General features: G+C 57.1%; 1 long non-coding RNA gene across 2 annotated transcripts; it reads right to left on the reverse strand.

The window, feature by feature from the left end:
* Nucleotides 1-10,852: 10,852 nt before the first annotated feature.
* LOC114006972 (uncharacterized) lies at nt 10,853-15,096 on the reverse strand. Of its 2 annotated transcripts, XR_003548625.1 has the most exons (3): nt 14,984-15,096; nt 14,496-14,697; nt 10,853-11,251 (listed from the first exon to the last, which is right to left on the reverse strand). It is a non-coding gene; the product is annotated as an uncharacterized LOC114006972 (long non-coding RNA). The 2 variants fall into 2 exon arrangements; XR_003548624.1 differs by lacking the exon at nt 10,853-11,251 and having other exon boundaries at nt 14,481-14,697.
* Between the last annotated feature and the right edge of the window lie 403 nt (nt 15,097-15,499).

Raw genomic sequence — 15,499 nt, forward strand, 5'->3', positions numbered from 1 at the left:
AACATGCGCACAGGAAGAATCTGAAGACTTGGGTGCAGCCCCCCCCCCCGCCGCCTCCCAGAGACCACGCGCCTACCTGGGTCCTCACAGAGCCACATAACTCATGACGAGGACACACTTCAGGGTTGACGACTGGCCCAAGACCACCCTGCTCCGTAAGGAGAACATGCAAGACGAAGACCCTTCCGTGTAGCTCTGGGTCTTGGGGGTCTCACTTTGCCTCATCTGGAAGCATGAAGCAGAGATTAGAGGGCGTGCAACTCACCTGCCACACCGGCACGTCCACACAGGGGCGTGTCTTCCACTCTGTTTCCCTTCCCATCAGCCCTTGCTCAGGTTTCCCCGCAAAATCACCATCTCTAGGAAACACCTGAAACTTAACCCAGTTTCCTCAGGTTAAAATGTCATGGTGACGGCCAGGTTCTGCTGAAAATCCCTGCTCAGTACCGGAGTCAGTAAGACGAGGAGAGTGTGAGCAGAATGATCAGAATTTGCAGTCAGAAAATCTCTGTGCGAGTCCTGTTGTGGGGCCCAGGGCCAAGCTCAGCCCTCTGAGCCCATATCCCCACTGCTGAGGGTGGTAGTGAGGTTCGATCGAGGAAGCACGCTGGGAAGGGCCTAGCGCTGAGCACAGCGCCTCTGGGTCGTTTAACGAGCCTGTTCGCCACACCTCAACCCAACACCACGTGGAGAGGGCCACGCTGCACGTGGCCTGGGGCTTTGTGAGCAGAGTGACAGCGGGTGGGCTGGCATGGGCTGAGGCTGTGCAGGCTGGGAAGACGGAGGTGCCGGTTGTCAGCTTAAGACTAAATGGTTTCTGCTTTTTCACTTTGCAAGCCTTTGCAGTTTCTCTTGGTGGTTATCTATTTATACAACTCTATTTATAGTTTATGATCCACTTCCTCTGAGCAGGCTTCATAAACGTTTCGGTTCTTAGACTCTTGGTGGTTGGCCTAACCTGGGGGAACATCTCTGGGGATCAATGATCTCCCATGCCATAGCCCTAAAGAGAAACCCGTGGTCCCGATGCTGGCCCATGAGATGCGTGTGGACGTCTTTTGGTGGCCTCTGTCTTTTCACCTGCCCCTTCTATCACTGGCTGTAATGTGTGCTTGATGCCTGGAGCTCAGCAGCCCTGTCGAAACCAAGAGGCCCCAACAAGTATCAGGAGAACTGTCACTCTGGGGATGGCAGAGGCCTGGCTGTACTCCATCGCCCCCTGGATCCACCGTAGTCTGCCACAGCTCTGGCCCGAGATGCCGGCCTTCTGGACTACGTGAGGGGCTGCCTTGTCCTCTGGCTCCCGCCAGGCTCTGTCAAAGAGGAAGTTGGAGGCACCAGCTGCCGAGGAAGGGAGGAAGGAGGCGACGCCCGGCCTCCGGCTCCTGCCTTGCTGTCGGTCAGCTGTCCCTCCTCGGGAAGCCCCGCTCCTTTCCTGCGCCCTCCACTCCTGAACTGCAGCCCGGCCTCCACGACTCCCTCTCGACGCTGGTTCCTGCGATGCTCTCCACCCTGTCGGTTTCCCTCCCCCCTTCGCCCTCCCGCTCTGGTCTAATGGTCCTGAACTGCCCACTCCATGTGCTGTCCTTTCCCTGCTGGTCCCCTGAGAGCATGGCCCTGGCAGCGTTGAGAGCAGCCAGGCCTCCTGGTGGATGAAAAGCTGACCCCTGCCCAGAAGGCCCCTACGCTGGCTCGCCGACCGACTAAGAGGGGTTCTGTCCTCAAGGGCACAGCCTCCAGGGCAGTGGAGACAGAGACAGCAGTGGAGATGCTGTGCAGCAGTGTCTGACAGCGACACCACAACACTCTGCAGGTCTGGATGGGCCTAAGCTGCAGAAGGTGTGTGTGCATGTGCAGAGGGCATCGGGGGTGGTCAGGCGGGGAGCAGGAAGGGGTGGTCTGGAAGGCATGTGGAGGGCACACGCGGCTGGCAGGCGGGCTGGCAGGCGGGCTGGCAGCACTGCCCCTCCCTGTCCCGGGCACTGAGCGTGGGCTGTGCTGGCTCCCTGCTGCAGCTGAGCTCCATGACATTGAGTGGCTGCAAACAGCAGAATGGTTTCGGTTTCGTAGTCTTGGGAGCTGGAAACCGAGATCAGGTATGGGCAGGGCAGGAAGCCTCTCAGAGCCTAGGGGAGGGAACAGGTGTGGGAGGAGCCTCTGGTGGCTCCTGGAAGTTCCCGGCAGTCCTTGGCTTGCAGCTGCACTGCTTGGGCCACTCTGGGCACCCTCCCCTCGGCATGGGAACAGTGCCCGTGGGCTTCCGCATGGGCATAGCGCCCCTGCTTCCTTCCTGACAGACTCCGAGTTTGCTGGGCAACCAGCGGCTTCTGGATGCTGTGCACCGACAGCCACACGCCCAGGAAAGAGGAAACCTGCCCACAGTTGGCCTTTCAGGGCTGTGAGAACCGCTGGGGTGCACCTCGAGCTGGTGGAGGCCCTTGCAGTGTGGCCCGTGGAGACAGGCGGCTGGGCTCCGTGGTCGGAGGAGGCCCATCGTGCAGCCTCAGGGGCGTCAGTACCCAGGCGCAGTTCTGGCTGTGCCGCCTGCTGCCGTCAAGGCGGGCTTTGGGGACTCACCGGTGCGGTTACACTCATGCCTGGTGGCGTGCCTGCATGCCGCAGCAGCTAGGATCACGCCTGAGCGGGTGTGCAGATGTGGACGAGCTGCGGCCGCGCCCCCGCCGTGGGGGAGTCTCCAAGCCGGGGAGGGCGGGGCTGCCCCCATCTGGCTGCGCAGAGCTGCAGGCGCAGGACCGCCTGGCCCCTAAATCCCCGCTCAGGGATGTCCTGAGCTTCAGGGCCAGTCTTTCCGCCCAGGCTGGGATCGCAGTTCCTTTCAAGCAGGGCAGGCAGAGCAGTCGTCGGGGATGAACCAGTCCATGGCTTTTCATGAAACAAAAGCCCAACTGCAGCCTTTCTCTAAACAAAATCACAACGCAAAATCCACTGGAGTTTTCTCTTGTGTTGCAATCAGCAGTGAAAACTGGGACTTGGTCCATTGTAGCTTCTGCCAAAACAAGAGGCAAGTGTGTAACTTCCTCTAATGTCAGTGCAATGAAAAGACCAAGATGGGTTTAAGGGAGTAGGAGGGTCTTTGGTTTCTCTTCGAGTCTCTTTACAGGCAGGCCTCGGTCTTACAATTGCCTCAGTTGTCTGATCTGTAAAGGCCCCTGGCCTGGTGTGGACACACACGCCATGTCCGGTTAGGGTCATGCCTGGCACAGAGCAAAGTCTACACAGGCTGGCAGCCGTCAGCAACGAGGAGTGTAGGCTGAAATGTGCATGGAAAGCCGTCGAGAGAGCAAGCTGCTGCAGACGCGGCTCAGTGAGAACCTCGGGTAGTGACGCTGTCCTGTAACGCACATCAGTCAGGGTCCTCTGTTGCAAGCAGCAGGAACCGGCTCCAGCTGGCTTCAGCCTGAGAGAGCTTTGTTCAAAGCTGTGGGTAGCACGCAGGGTTGATGGGGCACTGGCTGGGATGTGAGTCAGGAACACAGCGGCCAGGCAGCTGGGGTGCCTGAGCCCCAGCACAGTGTGCCTCTGTCCAGGGCCTGACGCTCCACGTGCTGCCAGCGCACAGCCCTGCAGCCGGGAGGAGGCGCCGCCTGAAGGAGCCTGGATGCCACCTTTTGTGGCACTGGCTTCCACCCAGAGCCTGCCACATGTGGCTCCTGGCTGAGCCCTGAGCCTGTGCCCGGCTGCCAGGACTGTGGGAACCACGCTTCCCCAAGACTCGCTCGCCAGACGAGCACAGGCGGTGCAGGGGCTGGGGGCTGCACACCAAGTTTCGCTGCTACATAGTTTGGTCTCTAGCTCCCGTTTGCTTTTACATATTTATTGAGCAACAGAGAGAACGGCGCACTTCTGACAGGACTCACCACACCCTGCGCCCCACAGCCAAGAACACAGGACCATGCCCACGGGTGTGCCTGGCATGTTCAGATCGACCAGGATCCAAACCTGGGCCCTGCCACGCGGCTCCAGTGTCGTGCACCGCAGCTGAGCCTGTGCACCTTTTAAGGCAGAAACAAACACAGGAAGACGATAGCTCCCTTGGCCAGCGCACCTTCCCGTGGGCTCGTGTTCTTTTCAGTCTCCTCCTAACTCCAGAGGACGGCAAGGAGCAGCAGGGTGTCTGCCTCTGAGTGGAGGAGGACCGACGCGCTCTGCCCACGGCGGACAGCTGGGCATGCCCGTGACCGACTGCTGATGGGCACTTCTAGCTCCGTCCATGTGCGGGATGAAACACAGGTGGCAGGCTGCACGTGGGATGACAGCAACACGCAGACAGCCCGTGGTCAGCAGCTGGAGCACACCACTGGCCCACCTCACTTCGCTGTAGAAAACCAGCTCAGCACTGCGTTCTGCCTGGTGGAGCCCCAGATAAACGGCCCCCAGGTGCCATCATCTCTCACTCCAGGAAAACTCTGGAGAAAAAAGAGGCTTTTCTGTCATCACGAAGCTTCGATTCTGGCAAACTCAGAGGGAACATCCCACATTGAAGCGATGTGTGTGTTTCTCCACCACTGGCACCGCATAAAGCACGTGCCCGTGAAGCCAGGCATGCGCAGGGCCACCCAGAAGGGGCCGCCCACCTTCTCGATGCTTCCTTCCATGGGTCTGCCTGACTGGGGCTCCCTGACTCCTGACCACTACAGCAGCGGGAGGAGGCGCACTGGTGGGGTCTTCATAGGAACAGAATCGCCCAGTGGTCAGAGCTGATGAAGAGGGCAGCAAGACAGATGAGTTTTAGAGGCAATTCGGGTATTTTCCTTCCCCACACAGTGTGTCGTCGCCCTTATCTTCCAGATGAATGCGAACTCGATGTCTGAGAAACCACCAGGACAGACCCGGGCCTCATCTGTGTGCGCCTCTGTCTTCGGCGGCTCCCGAGGGATTCTGTGGGAAGGCATGGCGTCTGCCCCCTGACAGAGGAGGGTAGCAGGGCTGCTCTCGGCTTCAGGAGGGCAGGTCCTTGTCATACCCAGGGAGGCCGAGTGGGTGTGCTCTGGATGGCAATGGGCAGGAGAGGAGCAGACGTGGCAGGCCATCCTCACCATGACAGTGTCACACCGACTGGGGAGGAGAGGCCAGGTGACCTGCATGGCAGACGGCGGGTGGCAGGACCCACCCGTCTGCCTTCGTCTTCGGACCCTGTGCTTTGGCTCACTCTGCAATCCCTTGGGTTGCCCATGAACCTGCAGTGACAACAGCCTCTCTCCTATAGCCTGAGCGGGTTGTGATTTGGGGAACTAGGGGAAGGGCCTTTGCTCATATGACAGGTCTGGCCAAGGGGTCCTAGAATAGGCGTGCCTTACCGGAAAGGGTCTCTAAGCAGAGGCTGCCTCTCCCTGGTCCTGAAAGGTGTGGGTGGGGCTCTTTGGCCATTGATGCAATCGAGGCCTGAGAACTAGAGGCCCCGCGTGCATGTGGGTCATCTAGAGCAGGCATCCTGTGCGTCCCACGGGCCAAGTGTTTCCCTCTAAAACGTGAGCCTGCTGAGGTGATTTCTCAGAGCAGCTCAGCGGGTTCAGCCCTGGAAAGAACTTTTAGCTGGCTGGAAGAAGCAAAAAAGCATCCTTGAAACTCTCAAAGTACTAGAAAGTTTGAGAACTTTTCTTCTTCCCCTTCCAGACAGAAATCTCAAGCTTAACAATGACTTTTCCGTTCCTGTGTCTCCTCCTCTCTCCTCGGTGAGAACGAGCTTTTAAGTGTAACAAAGAGAATGCACAATCATGACTACAGGAGTTGGTTCGATGCCAAAAGTACGTTCTGGAACACTCAGAGCTTTTGGAAATAAATCGATATTTTGTTTTTCTCAATTAAGGTTGAGAGTACGCTTCTTTAAAATGTCAATAACCTCAGTGTTGCAATCCAGTTGCTGACATCAAACGCCTCCCAGGGTGTCAGTGTGCACGGGCAGCCAATACCGCTCCGCCTGCAGCACCCCACCCCGGATCAAAGACCTCTGCACGAGAGGGCCTTGGCTCTGGGGTATCCATCTACGCACACGGCACAGACCCTCACACCTGGGCCTGCAGAATGCGGCCGAGGAGGGAGGGCCCGTCTTCCCACCCGTGGTCCCGCTGGCCCAGCTAACATGGGTTTAGGGCAGCACAGCTCCAGCCCCGCCTGCAGGAGCAGGAGCAGCCTCCGCAGGCTCCCAGGGAAGCAGAGCTCGAGCTCTCGCTGTGGGGGGCTGCATGCACATCACTAACGCTGCTGAGTGGGGGCCGCAGAGTGAGGGGAGCATGGCAGAGGGCGGAGAGGGAGAGAGACGCCGTTCCCAGGAGGACCATGGTTGGAACCGGAGCCGATGCTGACTCAGGGGCGCAATTCTCTAGTCTCAGTTCTAGAAACCTGATTCTAGATGAATGAGGATAAGGGAAAGCTTCGCTGTAGACTCGTAGACAGAGCACACTGCATTCTGTGCGGAGCCCAGGCGGCACTGCTCTGTGATGATGGTGTCCTGGCTTCCTTCAGCTCCCCAGGCAGGAGACTGGTCTCCTAGACCCTGAGGCCTGGCGGAATGCAGCCTGAAAGACGACTCGCTGGCTTTTTTTTTTTTCTTTGCCACAGGGCGCGTGTGCTCGCTCACTGGCTTACTTGATGACAGGTGATATGGAACCTATGATGTGATTCATGGCTCCGTGACTCACGGGCTTCCTGGTTTCCTAATTCTCAAGGAAATACCTCCCAGCTCAGGAGTTTGTCTTCTCCCAAGTGGGTTTAGCAGTGTGTGGAGGAAAGAGAACAGGAGCGGAGGGCCAGGAGCTGGGGGAGGCCGGCACCATAGACCCGTCGGTGTTTTCACTGAGTTCAGGCTTGCAGGGCAGTGCTCACGTCCACGCCTGGGGCCCGGGGACACAGGAGATGCGAGGCTCGGGCAGCTGCTGCTCACTTCACGGCTCCAGGGCAGCAGCGGCCTGGGCAGAGCTCAGCAGATGACCCGGAGGCCATGCCCAGCAGCCAAGAGCCCCAGTCCCCAAGGTGGCCCTGGACCCACCTGAGAGCCCCCTCTGTGACACTGCGGTGAAGCCCTGCGGAACTCCATAGTGCTGTCCCACCTCCTCACTGCTGTGGCTGGGCCTCTCTGGCTCCCATTAGGCTGCCATCTCATTTCCTGGAAGTTATCTTCCATTATGGTAAACACAGGACATAAAACTGGCCAGGTGACCGAAAGCCGTCTGCAAGCGCGCAGTTCCGGCGCACCGAGGGCCCTGGCAGCGAGCTGCCCTATCCAGGACGCCGACCCTCCCGGCCTGGCCCCGTCTAAGCTGTCGCTCTCCACACCTGTGTCAGCGGCTGCTTTGGGGGTCAATTTCAATGCACCCTTAGCTCGCCATCGCCCATTTAATTAAAATTAGATGTCTTAACGTGAATGGAAGAAACTTTGCAAAAACCACTGCCCTTCCTATGCCAGTGCCAGACGTGACCCGCCGTGCCCCAGACGTGCTGTGACGAAGCTGAGAGGAAGCAGGGATTGATCTGTGGGCACAAAGACACCCTCCAGCCTGGCTTTGCTGCCTCACCTGGACCCTTGGGCCTCTCGACCTGTCTCCCTAACACTTTGTAGCTGGGGCCCAGCTTACAGCCCCCACGAGGACTCCCGTGGTCAGAACACGGACGAGAGGCAGAGGGAGGCGCTGTGAAGCCGGCCTCTGAACATGCGGGTGATCCCAAACTGCCTCTGAAACTGCTGTGCATGGCGAGAAGCGTTTGAAACAGAATGTTGAAATAAGACCAGAGAACCAGCTCGCATTCTTGCAGCCAGTACATCGCATCCTTGAACCAGGGCTTTGACTTCACCAGGCAAGTGGTGACAGTGTGGCTGGGGCTCAGGGAACAAACGAGCAGCCTGCAAGCCGAGGGATAATAAGCAAGGCCCCAAGAAAGCGCTCGGCTCCTGACAGCAAAGCGGGAGGGCCCTCTTCACTGTAGGCCGTGGGGACTCCTGGGGACGCCGCAGCGGAGGAGCTGCCTTTGAGGTGTGTGGCACAAAACAGAAGTCGTGTCCTGCAAAGACCTCAGCTTTCCTCTCCAGGTGGCCTGTAGCGAGCAGGCTGCCCAGCCTGGGTTTCTCCCGCAGAGCCGGTGTGCAGCCTACCCACCCTATTTCGGGCGGCTTTTGAATTAACCGCAGTAACCCAGCCCGCTGCCCTCTCCCTGGGCAGACAGCCTCACCTCTGACTTGACATGACCAAGCCGGCGGGCACGTGAGCCTCTCAGTCTCTCTACCCCTGCTCTGCTGTTCTTCACGGCTCCCAGCCTTGTCAGGGCTTTTTGGTCTGAGCAGGGTGGCAACTCAGCCCGTCCCTCCCAAGGCACGGTGTTCTCTCAGTAACCCCGTCTTTCTTAAGCCTTCAGACCTCTCTTTCCACTGGTTCCTAAATCTCAGATTTCCCCAGACTTACAGAGACCCGGAGCAGCTACACAGGCGCTGGGAAGACAGCCTGGTAGAACCCGTGCTCGGGGAGACGGACCCCTCAGGACGGCCGGGGCTGCGTCCGGAGCTCCCTGAGTGGGCCAGGCATGCACGTGCCTGTGACCGGGACTGGCGAGGGCTGGGGCAGGTTGTGTCTTCGAGACCCTGTCGGAGGCGATTTCTCTCTTTCTCTCTATTCTCTCACTCATAGAAGAAAGAAAGAAACAAATTTAAAAAGAAAAATTTTGTGAGGGCTCCTTTTCTTGAAGAGACTTTTCAAAACCTTCCTCTCGTGTGTGAGGAAGAGGCCAATTGTTAGTGTGACGTAGGCTGGCCATTGGGGAAGGAGCACAGGCCCCGCTTGTCCCCAGAGTGAGTGCCCCAGCCCCGTCCTCATATGTGATAACTTCCCGCCAGCAGCACGGATGTGACAAGTCTCCCTAAGGACAGCCAGCCTTCCACGGCGTGAGAAAGACAAAAGCGTGGGCAGTCCCAACCTTCAGCATGCGGTGCACCAGCGGAGCCTCCGAAATCCGGTTCTAATGCCCTGCTCTGGCTGGGGCCCAGACTCTGCATTCCTAGCAGCCCCTTGAGCAGTTCCCCCCGCAGACCCAGCCCCGCACTGCGGCAGCCAGGGTGGGCTCCACGTCGAACCTCTCCCCTGATTTCATTAGGAGCATTGAGGCGTTTCCACGTGGTTCCATTAGGTCCTTGATTGTAGACTCTTGGTATGGAGAGAGGCGACATTCCAGAACCAGGTTCATGTTCTTAACTATCGCTCTGTGGGGACAAATCACTGTGCCACAGTGAATTCCTGCTTGGTTCTCCTACTAGCTCAGCTGCGGCCTGAACGACAGCACCCTGACCAGTAAACAGCTGCTTGCCTTGACGGGGGCCATGAATGCCAACAGGCATGTCCGATGTTCAGGTCAGTCCGGGAGCACGGGCCCTCCCGTCTGCCCCAGCACTGTGCTGTGGTGGCTATGCTCCGTGCTGCAGCTGGGCCTTGCACTTTGATTCTCATTCATTCACCCAGGGAGGTTACCGTCACGGGGCATCTTACGGAATGACCTGTGACCGCCTACGATTGGCTCTAGAAACTATTCTCGATGGTCAATATTGTATCCTGGCTTGCACTGTCAGTTTATTTAAGCACTTCTGTCTCCTTAGTGTTCCTCGAACAGCTAAGCATTTGTATCATGGGCTTAGACAGGCTCTGGCAGAGGGGATGGAATTCTGGGTTTGGCGTAGAATCTGCTCCTTTTCCTCTTAGCGGAGCAGGAAACTGGGAAGGACAGTAGGGTCTGTCTTTGCCCAGGCATTCCCTCAGCCATCTTCAGTCCCTCCTTCCTACTAGAATATTCTACATGTCCAGCATCAAGGAAGTGTGTGTACGGAGCTCAGCAAACTCTGCAAATCAGAGGGAATTCTCTACTCCTCTCGGCCAGCACCACGTTATAGCCAGAAGGAGACAGCTGCAGTTGGTCAACGGTTGGGAAAGTTCTGGGACCTTACGCTTTGTCGCTTGTCTGCTACAGAGTGAGTCACGGGGTGCACACGGTGCCGACGCCTGATCCGGTACAGCAGGTGAGGGGCCGAGGCCACGTGCTCCTTGGTGAAGTCCCACGGCATTCACACGCCAGCTCCCAATGGTGCCCTCCCTCTGGGTACAACTCTCTCATCAGAGAACAGAGTGTGGGGGCAGGACAAGAGGCGTTTGTCCCATAAGCAACTGACAGGAGAAGGTGAGCAGGGAGTGGTGACCACTGTGACTAGTGAGCCCATGAATGCACCTGAGGGTCCCCCACCCGGGGCTGAAAGACTCGGGTGGGACCAGGCCATGGGGGCAGTGGAGCAGGAGCTCCACCACCCAGAGCTGAGTGCGCAGTTGGATTATTTTATAAGAAGACAATGCTGGGATTTGTCCTAAAGAGGAAGAAGAAAGAGCTGCAGAAACACCTGGGCCAGCAGGTGCATGGCGGATAAGGTGCTGGACTCCCACGTGGCCAACCGCAGATTGAGTTCCAGACCTGGTGGCTTGAAAATCATTCTGGGCAGGGGCCAGCAGATGGCGTAGCCATTATGTCACTGGACTCCCACAAGGCTGACAGTGGTTCGAATCCCGGACTCAGTGACTTTAAACTCATGCCAGGCACATGTACGTGTGTGCCCGTTATCCCAGGAGGAGAATGGAGAAGGGATTGCGGCGTGGCCATCCCCTCTGGCAGGCTCTCGCTCTCTCTCACTCTCTCTCTCGGCACACACACCCTAAGATAAAAACCTTTATTATTTTTTAAAAAAAAAAGAATGAAAAGAAGACCACACCGTCATGTGCACATGTGTGCCCAACGCCCAAGAGGAGAATGGAAAAGAAAGGACTGCAGGGCGGCCTTCGCACCCGCCTGAAGGGGTGATTTCTCTCTCTGTCTCTCTCAAGTGAGCACAGAAGTCCTATGGCAAAAATAAACATACAGAAACAAGAATGCACAGAGTTTAACTGTGAAGGTATTTATTGTAGCTTTCTCTGTGAGACTGAAGACTGAGATTCCTTAGTACGTGGGTGAGCTAAGACAGCGTGCGGGACACACAGCAGCATGCGGGACGTACTTTGGGACACGTAGCAGCATGCGGGACGTGCTTCGGGACACACAGCAGCATGCAGGACGTGCTCCGGGACACGCAGCAGCATGCAGGACGTGCTCCGGGACACGCAGCAGCATGCAGGACGTGCTCCGGGACACACACAACGTAGCCAGTAAAAACATGGTCGGGGAGGTTGTTTCCATCCCGAGGATGCTTGCCCTGGATAGCTGGAGGAGACAGGAGCTATGAAACAGGATACAAAATAACCCGTGTCGTAAGGCCCTACTGAGTTTCCTATAATCCCAAGAATTTCTTATGAATAAAATAAATAAATAAAAGGGTTTAAAGTCAATCAGCAAGGGCACTTTCTACTTCTAGATGACTTATCTGGCGAAATTGCCACCATACCCTCGGGACCGTTATCAGATACATTCTATACCTGGGCGCACCTGACCCAGTCATGAACGCACACTCTCGGGTGTGGCTACACCTCCTTGCCGTGGCTCTTACTGTCGGGAGCACGTTGCCTCGTAAATTGAAGACTGTGGTTTTCACTTTTTTTAGGGAGGTTTTTGCTATAGGGCGCGCGCGCTCGCCAAAGAGACATAGAGACAGAAAGCGAGAAATCACCCCCCAGTGAGGATTACCACGCCGCAGTCCCTTCTCCTCCATTCTGCTCTCGGGATTTTGGCCATGCACACACATGTACCCAGCGTGAGTCTTAAGCTCCCGGGTCTGGGACTCGAAATATGGTCAACTACATGGGAGTCCAGTGACGTAACCATCACACCATCTACTGGTCCCCAGTTTTCACCTTTAAAAACTATATTTTTGGGTCAGAGGGTGCATGTTCCTGCCAGAGAGAAAGAGAGTGAGCAGAGAGTGGGAGAAAGTCTTCTGATGGGGTGCGGCCACGCCACGATCCCTTCCCCATTCCTCCTCACCATCAGGATTCTGGGCACACAAACACCCCTGGCATGGTTTTCAAGCTACCAGGGCCAGGATTTGAACTGCCATTGGCCATGTAGACTCTGGCTTCCCCAACCACTAGGCCACAGCGCTGGTCCCAAAGCCAGGGTTTTTAGTGGATAGCAGAGCTAGCGGGGCCTGGCCCTCCCTCTCCTACCTGACGTCTCCGTTGCTCTCAGGTGGACTGAGGACCACTGTGGGCTAAACTGGGACCTGCGAACCGCATGGCACACTGGAGGAGGTGGGCCTTTACGTCAGCCTGACTGGTGTCCACACAGGCGAGAAGAGAGGTGAGGACAGGCCGATGTTGGAGAGGTCTGGCCACGAGCCAGGGGTGCCAGGATTGGCAGCAACCAGGGGGGCGGAGGTGGCAAGAAGACAGCCCTGGGACCTCCCAGGAGCACGGCCCTGCCCCCCCGATGTCTCTTCGGCCCTTTGCACAGCACAGTAAGAAGCCACGCCGGATTTTGCCCATGCCCTGGGCTTTGCGGAGAGGCTTGGAGGGCCCTGTGTGCCTGAATCCAGACCCCAAGGAGTCCTGTCATGGTACAGAAACGGCCTCGGTGACCTTGAGCCGAGCGGCTGTGCCGTGAGCCCACACGAAGAAGTCTGCACATCCAAGCAACGTCACATCTGGAGCCCTTGGGGATGAGTTTCGGGAGCTTTGGGCATCACTGGCAACCTGCACTGATGGCACCTGGCCCCGCTAGGCTCAGCAGGTGCCTTCGGGAAGCCTCTCACCAGGAGCAGGACAAGAAGTGGTGTGAATCCTCCACCCCTGCAGGAGCAGGGCCCTCAGACCATTTCAGGAAGAAACAGAAAGAGCCCTTGGAGAGGTGGCAGGGCCAGGGAGCGCACAAGGGGTGCCGAGGCAGCAAGGGACGGCAGCCCCTCCCTGGGCCTGAGGGGCCAGGGGCGCCCGGAGAGGTCACCCTGAGAGGGAGGGGGGCACAGCCATACAGAGACAGCGAGCTGAGCAAAGTGGGGGCAGGACTGGCGCCCCAGCCCCCGCCTGCTCTCGCCCTCCTCCCACGGGCACCTCCACTGGCCACACCCACCTGCAGTCAGCCGGCAGGGGTTCAGAGAGGCAGAGCAGATGGACAGGGACCAACACAGGTGCAGAGGGCCTCTGGGGACCCTATCCTTAGACAACTCAACCAAGGGACAAGTCGTGGCATCCCCAGCGACCCAGAGGAGGCAGAGGAAGCGAGAGCCAGAGGGGATCCTTGTAATGCAGCTTGCCTCTTCAGTGCACAGGGTAAGCCGGCTGGAAAGCTAGCCTCGGGAGGGCATGAGGGCAGCCGGTGGGCATCCAGACGAGAAGCTCGAACAGAAGCAGCCTGTGGAATTGACACGCTCTGCCCCTGGCAGCTGCGAGGCAGCCGGCTTTACGCCGAAAGGCAGGGGGTCCTCCTGCCCCTCCGCTTTCCTGTCTCCTCTTCCTTGTAGGGCGCCCCAGACCCAGGGAGTGAGAGAACACAGGCCCGGGTGACCTGTGCCCAGAGGAGCCAGGCCAAAGTCCTTTCTGCTTTCTTCCGTCTTTTCTTCACTTTTTTAAAAATTGTGGTAAGATTAACATAAAACAAAATTTACAACTTTAATTATTATTTCTTTAATGGCAGGAGGTGCATATGTGTGCATGAGAGAAAAAGAAAGGGTTCTGCTGACGGCCCCAGGCAAGGTGTGGTCCCTTCTCCTCAGATTTTCCCTCTTGTCTGGAACCTGGGCAACCACATGCAAGCCGGCATAGTCCTCAAGCCACCAGGGCAGGGACCGGAACCGGGCTTCCTCCGTGTGGGGCTGGCCTGCTGCTACGGGGCCAGCCCGACTGCAGCCACGTGTAAGGGAACAGTTCTGAGGGCTGAGCACACTCAGTGCACAGCCACCCCACCACCGTCTCCGGCCTTCTGAAACTGAAGCTGTCTCCACTCAACGAGAACGCCCCATCTCTCCTCCCCAGCCTGGGCACCCACATGGTGCTTTCTGTTCTCTGAATCTGACCATCGAGGGGCCTCAAAGACATGGAATCAGGGAACCAGCAGTTAGCGTAATGGCTATGTCGCTGGACTTCCACGTGGTTGACTGCGGTTCGTGTCCCGGACCCGGTGGCTTAAAACTCACGCCGGGCGTGTGTGCGTGCGTGCTCAAGATCCCGAGAGGAGAATGGAGGAGAAGGGATTGCGGCGTGACCATCCCCCCTGGGGGGTGATTTCTCGCTTTCTGTCTCTCTGTCTGTCTCTGTCTGTCTGGCGAGCGCACGCGCCCTATAGCAAAAACCTCTCCAAAAAAAAAAAAAAAAGACATGGAATCAGACTCACGTGTGCTTTTGTGACTGATCTATTTTACTGAGCACCGTGCCCGCCAGGGTCATCCGTGTTGTAAGACGTGCCAGGATTTCCTTCCTTTTTCAGGCTAAGTGCCTATTTTGCATGGAGGCCACACTTCCTTTATCTGTTCTGCCCACGTCCCCCTGGGCGGCCCGCTCCTGGCCCGTGTGGATAAAGAGCTGTGAACGTACCTGTATGAACCCTGTCAAGACCCGACTTGAGCTCTCAGGAACATGTCGCGCTGGAATTGGAGGGCTATACGGTCATTCTGTTTCTGGTTTCTGAGGGACTGCTGTTTCTCACAGTAGCTGCACCATCTACATAGCCATCAGCAACGCACAGGAATTTCTGTTTACGCTTTCTTTTTAATTGCTGAAAGGTGTGTGTGCCCACCTGAAAGAGACGGAGCGCCTCCCTGGGACGTGCTCACGTTACAGCCCCTTTCCCTCCGTTTCTCTGTCCCGTTAGGGTCTGGGACACCTGCCGTGCTCTTCAAGCTGCTCGAGCCAGGATTCGAACCGTAGGCAGCCATGTGGGGTCTAGCTCTCCGTGCATATCACGGCAGTGCTACATGGCCAGCCCAGGGGTTTCATTCCCCGTCCCCTCATTATCACTTACGTTCTGTTTCGTTTTGCTTCTTACATGTGCCCGCCCCAATGGGAGTGGAGTGCTAACTCACCGTGGTTCAGAGCTGCCCCTTGACTGCGATGTGGGACATTTTTCACGTGCTTTTTGGCCATTTGTATATCTCTTTGCTTCTTCCATCTTTCATGCATTTTTCTTTCTTCTTTTTTTTTTCCATCTTTTTTTTGAGAAGTTTTTGCTATAGGGCACGTGTACTCACCAGAAAGACAGAGAGAGACAAAGAGACAGAAAGCGAGCTGTGAACGTACCTGTATGAACCCTGTCAAGACCCGACTTGAGCTCTCAGGAACATGTCGCGCTGGAATTGGAGGGCTATACGGTCATTCTGTTTCTGGTTTCTGAGGGACTGCTGTTTCTCACAGTAGCTGCACCATCTACATAGCCATCAGCAACGCACAGGAATTTCTGTTTACGCTTTCTTTTTAATTGCTGAAAGGTGTGTGTGCCCACCTGAAAGAGACGGAGCGCCTCCCTGGGACGTGCTCACGTTACAGCCCCTTTCCCTCCGTTTCTCTGTCCCGTTAGGGTCTGGGACACCTGCCGTGCTCTT

Source organism: Tupaia chinensis, unplaced genomic scaffold (assembly GCF_000334495.1).
Source record: "Tupaia chinensis unplaced genomic scaffold, TupChi_1.0 Scaffold000110_1, whole genome shotgun sequence".
Taxonomy (NCBI): domain Eukaryota; kingdom Metazoa; phylum Chordata; class Mammalia; order Scandentia; family Tupaiidae; genus Tupaia; species Tupaia belangeri.